Source organism: Bos indicus, chromosome 11 (assembly GCF_029378745.1).
Source record: "Bos indicus isolate NIAB-ARS_2022 breed Sahiwal x Tharparkar chromosome 11, NIAB-ARS_B.indTharparkar_mat_pri_1.0, whole genome shotgun sequence".
Taxonomy (NCBI): Eukaryota; Metazoa; Chordata; class Mammalia; order Artiodactyla; family Bovidae; genus Bos; species Bos indicus.
In genome coordinates this window covers 85,625,034-85,635,311 of record NC_091770.1, presented here as the reverse complement: position 1 = coordinate 85,635,311, position 10,278 = coordinate 85,625,034, and the positions used below count along the sequence as shown (strand labels likewise).

Genomic DNA, 10,278 nt, shown 5'->3' with positions numbered 1-10,278 from the left:
TTTTTTCCAGGGAAAAATAAACTTGTACTCCATTGTTGGTACATATTAAGTATTAGAAAGTCTAATTTCAAAAATACTAGATTGCTGTTGTAATATAATGCTTGTTATTTTGTTATTTATGGTGCATTTTCAGATTAAAGAAGTGTGGTAAGTGGGGCGTATGTCAAGGGTGAACGACCTTGTTTCTCGTTGTCCCCAAGGGTGATGCAAAACAGTAAAGGTTTTTGCTGAGAGACCGAATCGCTCCGATTTGTGATGTAGAGCATTACTCTGGCAGTACAAGATGGCTCAGTTAGGGGATGGAGGCCAGAGAGAGGGAGGCCGAGGGAGGCCTGTTAGGAGATGTCCACAGCCTAGGTGGCGCTGCCCAGGTGGCACTAGTGGTAAAGAATCCACCTGCCAATGCAGGAGAGGCAAGAGATGCAGGTTCTATCCCTCGGTCAGGAAGATCCCCTGGAGTAGGAAGTGGCACCCCATCTGGTATCCTTGCCTGGAGAATTGCATGCAAGAGGAGCCTGGCAGGCTACAGTCCATGGGGCTGCAAAGAGTCAGACACAACTAAGCATCACACACAGCTCAGTTGAGAGGTAAGCCCTGGCCATGGTCCTGAGCTGGAGAGGAGGTGATGGATTGGCTGTGATAAGGAGGTGGACTGGGCTGGATGGGGTGATGAGTGGAGTATTCTGGTACAGGAGAGGGAGTGTTGGGGTGATTGTTCTGTCTCTTGCTGGAAGACTGTGAATGGGGTGCCCTGGGAGGACTGATGTGGGACAGGAGAAGGAAGAGAAAGAGGAAGCCTGGGGACTTCTTCAAGGTGAAGTCAGACTTCTAGCCACACCTCTGGCCCACTGTTCATTCTGCCACCCGCAAAGGAGGAATGAGGTCTCAGGGGCCTTCAGATTCATTTAGATTTGACGAGATATGCAATAGGGAGCAAGCTTCGAGGAGCAATTTTGTGCAGGCGAACCTTGATTTGATAAGGAATAGGAGATGGTCAATTGCATTTTCTTTGCTATCCCTTTCTCTCCCCAGTTCATTCTGATTTTATGATCCTGTAATTAATCAGATAATTAAACAAATGTAAATAGCCATTTCATAATGCAGCACCATGCTTCGGTGCTACCTTTATGTTGAATTCTCATTAACAGCCTGAGTTATTTCTCATTTACATGCAAGAAAGTACAGGAACCTGGTGCTCACAGAGAGCTGCAAAAAGTAGTTTAATTTTTTACAGAGGTAGAGGGATGAAACCATACCTTAAAACTGTGTGTGTGTGTGTGGCAATATTCTTTTGTTAAAAACACCTTCCTGTGCTTAAGACTGACCCTTTTGCATCCATTTTATGAGTTTTTGTTAAGGATCATGGCCTGCTATTTTATTAAAATTATCTTATTCCTGGGTTTTCCTGGTGACTCAGATGGTAAAGAATCTGCCTGCAATGCAGGAGGCCTAAGTTCAATCCCTGGGTCAGGAAGATCCCCAAGGAGAAGGAAATGGCAACTCACTCCAGTATTCTTGCCTGGAGAATTCCATGGACAGAGGAGCCTGGCGGGCCACAGGTTGCAAAGAGTTATACTAACGTCATTTTCCTTTTCACCATTATTTTTCTATGGGATGAGGCAAGGGAAAGAAAAAGGGAAAACCCATCATACCCAAGGTGTTGGATCCAAAAATTTTGAAAGTAACGTTCCCCACTCTCCCATTTTGAGGTTGAAATGACTCCTTAGGGGCCAACTGTGGTGGAAGTGGAAATACACCTTAAGTGTTAAGTACCCTGGAGAGAGCTGAGACTTGGCAATTCTTGGTAGCAGCACAGCCCCCTGGAAAACACATCCACTTGAGAGCTGAAAGCTGTGGGGCTAGGTCTCAACTTTGGCTCTCCGATCTCAGCCAGCTTCTTATTTCTTTATTGGCTTATCTGGAAATCAAAGGAGAATTTTACCTTCTTTATTGGGGGATGTGAATACAAATGAGATGCTTCCTGCAAAAGTATCTTGTAAAATGCAGAGTACTCTAAAATGTTCATTCCTTTTGCACTTGTTACATTTTTATCAAACGATTTTCTGACACTCACCTCTCACTTTAGTCTGCGTTCATTTTCCCTCCTCTGTGATCCACACCACCCCAGTGGCACCTCCAGCCTTCCTTTGCTCACTCCATCAAGTATGAGCATCCATTGGGCACCAGACACCATGTTAAACACTGCCCCCTGCACTGAACTTACCCAAACATTTTTGGAGAGATTATTTGCTTCTTGAAGGCAAGTTGTGTTTTTCTCATTCTTGAAGGAAAGGAGCAGCTATTTGTTTCTTGAAGCTAAGGAAATTGATACTCTTTCTCTTCACAAAGTACCTAACATACAGTAAATGTTTTTTTTAAAAAATTATGATTATTGTTGTTCAGTTGCTCAGTCGTGTCAGACTCTTTATGACCTCATGGACTGCAGCATGCCAGGCTTCCCTGTCCTTCACCATCTCCCGGAGCTTGCTCAAACTCATCTCCGTTGAGTCAGTGATGCCATCCAACTATTTCATCCTCTGTCCTCCCCTTCTCCTCCTGCCTTCAATCTTTCCCAGCATCAGAGTGTTTTCCAACCAGTTGGCTCTTCTCATTAGGTGGCCAAAATACTGAAGCTTCAGCCTCAGCATTAGTCCCTCCAATGAATATTTAGAATTGATATCCTTTAGGATTGACTGGTTTGATCTCCTTGTAGTCCAAGGGACTGTCATGTTATTTCACATTTTTTATTAATATAAAAATTTAAAGGTTACACTCCATTTACATTTATCACACAATATTGGCTATATTCCCTGTGTTCAATATGTCCCTGTACAATACACCCAACAGTTTGTATCTCTGATTTGCCCACTCCTTTTTTGCTGCTCCCCCCCCATTGGTAACCACTAGTTTGTTCTCTATATCTGTGAGTTTGCTTACTTTTTGTTATATTGTATTTATTGTATTTTTAAGATTTCTCAATAACTGATATCATACAGTAGTTATCTTCCTCTGTCTGACTTATTTCACTTAGCATAATGCTTTTCAAGACCATCCATGTTGCTGAAAATGGCAAAATTTCACACTTTTTATGGCTGAGTAATATTCCACTGTATATATGTACCAAATCTTTTTCCATTCATCTGTTGATGGATTACTTTCAGGATGCTTCCATATCTTGGCAATTGTGAATGATGCTGCAATGAACATTGGGGTGCATATATCTCTTCGAATTGGTGGTTTTGGGGTTTTTTTTTGGATATCTACTCAGGAGTGGAAATGCCGGGTCATATGGTAGTTCTATTTTTGGGTTTTTGAGAAACCTCTATACTGTTTTCCACAGTGGCTGTACCACTTTACATTCCTGCAATCAGTATACCTTTTCTCCACATCATCCTCACCAACATTTATATACAGTAGTGTTGACTGAACTGAGCCCTGTGTGTCTCACGGGCCTCCATCTGGTCTAATCACCTTATACGGCAGGAAAGCAAGAGGACAGGAAGTTAAGAATCCAAATGGTCATTCTCTTCCTAGATATGCTTATATAATTAATAGTAATAACAATATTTGAATACTTCAATTTTTAATGAACAAATTCCTCAATCTTAGCAGAATTAGCATCATGACCTACTTGGACCTCTTGGCTCTCTAATCCTTGCTCATCCTCCAATTTTGTGTTTTCCCAGCTTCAGACACAAGCAATTTATTTTCCTTCATCTTGAAGCTTGCCTACCTACTCTGGGGCAGTGCCCTCATGGACACACCACTTGGAATAAACTTGTTGGAGAGGACTGTAGGACCTCACAGCCTGTGTGCTTACCTGTACCTGTGGTTGTTCAGGACACACTTCGAAAGAGGTAGGTTACCCAGACAGAGGCATAAAATGCCCCCTCACCAATGCAACTTCTTTATAAGCTTTAAAGTTGGTCTGCATATATATGCATGACTGAAAAATTCCCCAGACTTTGTCTACAGATACATATTGAGTCTTGGTGTGTGTCAGTCCCTGTCTACATGGAATGAAGGATAAAAAGAAGGATGTGAGACTTGAAATATGCCTTTAAGACTTGTGATCCTTTTGGAGGGATGAGACATGAATTCAAGAATGTCTATCAGGCTTTTTCCATAAAGAGATGATTGTGAGTTGATGGGAAGAGCATGGACTAAGAAAGAGACCCAAGCTCTTGCCTGGGTTTATCATCAACTCTCTTGTTTAGGAAACTCAAGTCCTTTCAGATCTTAGTTCAGTTTTTATCTGATTTTGTATAGTGAGTTTTCTGATAATTTCATTTGAACAAAGGTTTCTTTTTTTAAATATAAATTTATTTATTTTAATTGGAGGCTAATTCCTTTACAATATTTTATTGGTTTTGCTATACATTGACATGAATCTGCCATGAGTGTACATGTGTTCCCCATCCTGAACCCCCCTCCCACCTCCCTCCCCATCCCATCCCTCTGGGTCATCCCAGTGCACCAGCCCTGAGCACCCTGTATCATGCATCAAACCTGGACTGGCGATTCATTTCATATATGATAATATACATGTTTCAATGCCATTCTCCCAAATCATCCCACCCTCGCCATTTCTGCTTCTGCTGAAAAACAAGGTTAAAATCACTCCATTGTTAAGGTCCCTTTAGTTTGAATGACCCCTCTCTTCTAAGAGAAGTCAGAAGAGAACAGGATGCAGTCAGTGTTGTTTTGACCACGACAGTGAGATGTCGTAAAGTCCTTAGGACATGGGCAAGCACTTACTAAGCGTTAACGATCAGTAGCTTTTTCCTTTCCTCTCTTTTTTCTTCCTGTTACATTTTGCTTTTTCTCCTTGTTTCTTCATGGCTAGTGTGGCAAAGCTTGTCCAGCTCTTTTGTTCTCAACTTAAAATTCAATAACTTCCACCCTTGAACTGTAGTTAGTTGCTTTAGGCAAAGACAAATAAGATTAACCGTGACACCTTAAGTTTGGTCAAGTCACATTCTTTGGCTCTCCCAGAATTTAGGACGCTTCTGTCTTTACTTGTAGCTGAAGGTTTCAGGGCAGGGCATCTTGGGATAAACTCTCTCTTGGGTATTTTGGCTTTTGTGGTGGGTGGTCCTGAGTCCCCTGCCCCACCTCCCCCCTGCAACTTCCCCACCACCACACCCTTCTCCACTCCCAGCCAGGAACAGCATCCTTATTCTGCTGTTTAAGAACTCTCTTCCGGACTGTCTGGGCTCTTTGGACTGGAGTGACTGCTCCAATTTCTCCCCATAGATGTGGCTTGCTGTTATGAGCTGGTTATTCAGCCCTTGGAATACTGAACAAATGTTTTCCATCAGTTATTGCAGTGAAATCCTGGCCATTGGGAAGGTAATAAAATCTCTGACCCAAGGAAAGAATGTTTCACACATACCTAGCAACCAGAGAGAACTCATAAAAAGTTCATTACAAAGCAGCCCTGTCCATTCTTGTGCATCTCCCCATGACCATTGCTACAAAACTTCGCTCTAGAGCACATGTCCCTACAGCTTCATAGGGACAAAAGTTCCCAAACTGTGTGATTAAAATACATTTGGGTTAAAGATTCTCTCCTCTTTTAAACTATCATTTGTCCTTCCATTTTCCTACCTCTCACTTAACCCTCTATTGAACTTTCTTCCTCCCCTTTTATTTCCTCTTCATTCTAATCAAGTTGCAAAGAAGAAAAGTTAAAAAGAAACCAGTTAGGTCAAGCAGAGCCCAAAGCAGAAGGAGCTGAACTAGCCAGTGGACCGAGATCACGTGATATTTGAGAAGCTGTGAGTTGAATAACTCGAATATTTAAGGAGTATTTGAAGCTTTGAAATGTGATGTGCTGGACATGGTAAAAATAAACTGAGGTCAGAAATGAGGGAAGAAAAAAATCATTTATGAGGTGCATACCCCCCTTTTAAGTCTTCTCTTACAACTTGGAAGAAAACACAGCAAAGTGTACATCTTTTCCCAATTTACTGTGAAACTTAAAGGAGACTGCTTCCCCTTAGCAGGAATGATATCAAGGATGTTCATCATGTATAACATTCATCCTGAATGAGAGATAGCCTGTTGACCAGGTTTAGAAAAGTCTCTTCAAAGGAAATGCCTTGACAGAGAAATACTGTGGCGGTATTTTAAATTGATGTCCAACAGGAGGAGTTTCAGAGAGGAAGGTTTCCAGGAGGAAATAATACTTGAAAATGTCATTATAAAAATGTAATGATTAATTTTGTTTCTCCTCTACATGGCTTTCTAATTTTTGCCTTTTTTTGAGAAAATGGGTGAGTTGCTGCAGACCGCACAAGAGAAAGGGTCGCATCTGATGATGGTTCTAGAATGAGTGTATAGTTCTAGTCATTATTCAACCCAAGGTAAATATCTGGCTGTCTGTATCAAGAGTATATAACCAAGGAATATATGACAATGAGCAGAAAGGCACTGGCATCTACTCATTTAAATCTCTGTAAACATCCCTTTTCTTTAATAAAATGATGCCAAAGAAAACTCTTTAGAGCAAAAGTTTTCATTTTGGTGACTCTAATTGTCAAGTTTTTCTTTTACAGACTGTGTTCTTGGTGTATGGTGTTTATTCCAAAGGCTTTATAATTTTTGTTTTTTATATTTAAGTTAATATGTTTTAAGCTATGGTTTTTCTGGTAGTCATGTATGGATGTGAGAGTTGGACCATAAAGAAAGCTGAGTGCCAAAGAACTGATGCTTTTGAACTGTGAAGTTGGAGAATACTCTTGAGAGTCCCTTGGACTACAAGATCAAACCTGTCAATCCTAAAAGAAATCAGTCCTGAATATTCATTGGAAGAACTGATGCCGAAGCTGAAGCTCTAATACTTGGGCCACCTGATATGAAGAACTGACTCACTGGATAAGACCCTGATGCTGGGAAAGATTGAAGGCAGGAGGAGAAGGGGACAACAGAGGATGAGGTGGTTGCACGGCATTACCGACTCGATGGACATCCGGGAGTTGGTGATGGACAGGGAATCCTGGTGTGCTGCAGTCCGTGGGGTCGCAAAGAGTTGGTCAGAACTCAGTGACTGAACTAATATGTTTCAGTTAACTTTTGCATAAGGCATGCATAAATTTTTTTTGCATATGGATTATCCAATTGTTCTAAAACTATCTGTTGAAAAGACTACTCTTTCTCCATTGAGTTGTTTTCATACCTCTATCTAAAATTCAATGGACATATTTATGGGTCGCTCTATCCCAAGATCTCTGTGTCTATTCCTTCACCAATATACATCACACTACTCTGATTATTATAGCTTTGTAATGTCTTAATATTAATTAGTATAATTTTTCTAACTTAATTTTTTTTTCCCAAAATGATTTTGGCTTTTATAGCTTCTTAGCCTTTCTGTATGAACTTTAGAATTAGCTTGTCCATATCTACCAAGAAAGTCCTGGGATTTTGATTGATGTTACATTAAGTTTATAGATCAATTGGTCATCTTTACTATATTGAGTCTTTTAATCTATGAATAGGACTTCCCTAGTAGCTCATTTGGTAAAGAATCTGCCTGCAGTGCAGGAGACCCAGGTTCAATCCTTGGGTTGGGAAGATCCCTTGGAAAAAGAAATGATAACTCACTCCAGTATTCTTGCCTGGAAAATTCCATGGACAGAGGAACCTGGTGGGCTACAGTTCATGGGATTGTAAAGAGTTGGACACGATTGTGCGACTAACTTTCACTTTCACTTTTCAATCTATGAATTCACTGTGTCTCCCCATTTTTTTTTTTTTTTTAGTTTTTTATGTCTTTCATTAGGATTTTGTAGGGATCTGTAAAGTATGACCTGTGAGCCAAATCTGGCTTATGGCTTATTTTGTAAGACTAGTGAGCTAAGAAGGGTTTTTACATTTTTGTTGTTCAGTCGCTCAGTTGTGTCTGACTTGTTGCAACCGCATGGACTGCAGTGCTCCAGGCCTCCTTGTCCTTCACCATCTCCCCAAGTTTGCTCAAACTCATGTCCATTGAGTCAATGATGCCATCCAATAATCTCATCCTCTGTCACCCCCTTCTCCTTTTGCCCTCAATGTTTTCTAGCATCAAGGTCTTTCACAGTGAGTTGGCTCTTTGTATCAGGTGGCCAAAGTATTGGAGCTTCAGTTTCAGCATCAGTTCTTCCAATGAATATTCAGGGTTGATTTCCTTTAGGGTTGACTAGTTTGATCTCCTTGCCGTCCAAGAGATTCTCAAGAGTCTTCTCTAGCACCACAGTTCAAAGACATCAATTCTTCAGCCATCAGCCTTCTTTACAATCCAACTCTAATATCTGTACACGACTACTGGGAAAACCATACCTTTGACTATATGGACCTTTATTGGCAAAGTGATGTCTCTGCTTTTTAATATGCTGTCTATAATGGGTTATAAAACAAAAAATAAAAGCAAAGCAAGACAAGAAAAAACAAAGAGGAATATGTAGCCAACACTCTAATAGCTCTTAAAGCCTAAAATCTCTCTGGCCCTTTGTATCAAATTTTCTGGCTTCTGATGGAGATGACTTGTTAGCTTATACCTCCCCGTGCTTCATTTTGTGGGGAGCTATTGCAAATTTTTGTTTGTCTCTAGTTGTTCACTGGTAGTATGTAGAAATCTGATTGGTTTTTGTGCACTGACTTTAGCTTACATGGAACTGAAAACACATTTATTTTTTATTTAAAAATTCTTTTAAAAAGATGTTTTTGATGTGGAGCATTTTTTAGAAAAAATATTTACTTTTATTTCTTACTGCACTGGGTCTTTGTTGCTTTATGTGGGCTTTCTCTAGTTGAGTTGACTGGGGACTACTCTTTGTTGCATTATGCAGGCTTCTCATTGCAGTGACTTCTCTTGTTGCAGGCAAGTGGACTTAGTACTTGCAGTTTTCAGGCTCTGGAGCCTGGTAGTTTTGACACATGGGCTAAGTTCCTCTGTGGCATATGGGAGTTTAGTGGACCAGGGATTGAACTGGTGTCCCCTGCATTGCAAGGTGGATTCTTAACCACTGGACCACCAAAATCGTTTAGTTTTTAAATCATTCACAGTGCTAACCTTCTGTGGCTATGAAATCAATGAAATCCTTTCCCTCTACTTACTGTCTGATGGTGATGGAAGCAGTGCTGGGAGACAATGGATACAATTCACTGTGAGTTATAGAGTGATGCAGATGGCATAGGATGTTTATGGTTGTTACGGAGCACAGACAGGGGCTTCCTAGGTGGTGCTAGTGCAGGAAACTTAAGAGATCATCTGCCAATGCGGGAGACTTAAATGACTCAGGTTTGATTCCTGGGTCAGGAAGATCCCCTGAAGGAGGACACGGCAAGCCCCTCCAGTATTCTTGCATGGAGAATCCCAAGGACAGAAGAGCCTGCTGGGCTACAGTCCATAGGGTTGCAAAGAGTCAGACATGACTGAAGCGACTCAGCATGAATGCATGCAGAGGGAAGAATGACATTATACCATGCAGGCAAAGAAGGGAAGCTGGCCTGGGGAGGCCCATGGGTAGCTGACCTGAGTATTGAATAAATAAGATTTAAGGAAAAGAGCAGGAAGACTTTAAAGGCAGAAATAGAAAGTCATGAAACAGCAGGTTTGTTTCTAGAACTACAGGCAACTCAGTGTTTCTGGGACCAAGTGTGTATATGTAGAAGGAATGAGAGATGCTGCCACAGGGGCCAGACATGTGGGTTGTGTGTGTCAAATTAAGACATTTCAAACTTTATGTTGAAAGCTTTTGGAAGATACTAAAATTTTGTGAGCAGACAATACCAAATTCTCTGTACTGAGTATGACTTTGGCACACAATGTGTGACGTTTTGTCCCAGAAGAGTAACTGCCTCTATTTAGAGGGATGTGACCAAAAAAAAAGTCTTTGTAGAACTTCTGCCTCTCCCAAAATAGTTACTCTCATGTGAAAAATCTAGCTGGCCATCTGGACTCAAATTGTACCTTCAGACATTTCTGCTCATCACCTCTCTATCCAACTTTTAGCAGCTTCCAATGTCCTGCCAAGGACTTTTCTGCATATTTCTCTCTTGCTCTGCTTTTCTCATTCCATCTCTGAAAAAATTCCAGTTCAAGATTCTTATGGGCATGAGTGTGCAAAGCAACAAAGCAAACATTTGACAAGAAATATACTTGGAAGTCAGTGGAGGGACTTCCGGGAAGCCTGACGCCCATTGCACTTGGGTGAGGATGACTCAGCACTCCTGGTGGATCCCAGGACAATACAGCCTGGTGATCCTCTGTAGCAAATCCTTTTCATGTAGTGT

The 10,278-nt window shown here is 41.1% G+C and overlaps 1 long non-coding RNA gene across 1 annotated transcript in view; it reads left to right on the top strand.

Moving 5' to 3' along the window:
* The first annotated feature begins 285 nt into the window (after nt 1–285).
* LOC139185828 (uncharacterized) overlaps nt 286–10,278 on the top strand; it is a 43,771-nt gene continuing 33,778 nt past the window's right edge. The window contains exons 1-2 of the long non-coding RNA XR_011569395.1: nt 286–587; nt 3,687–3,857. This is a non-coding gene — a long non-coding RNA (uncharacterized lncRNA). The remainder of the gene's footprint in view (nt 588–3,686; nt 3,858–10,278) is intronic.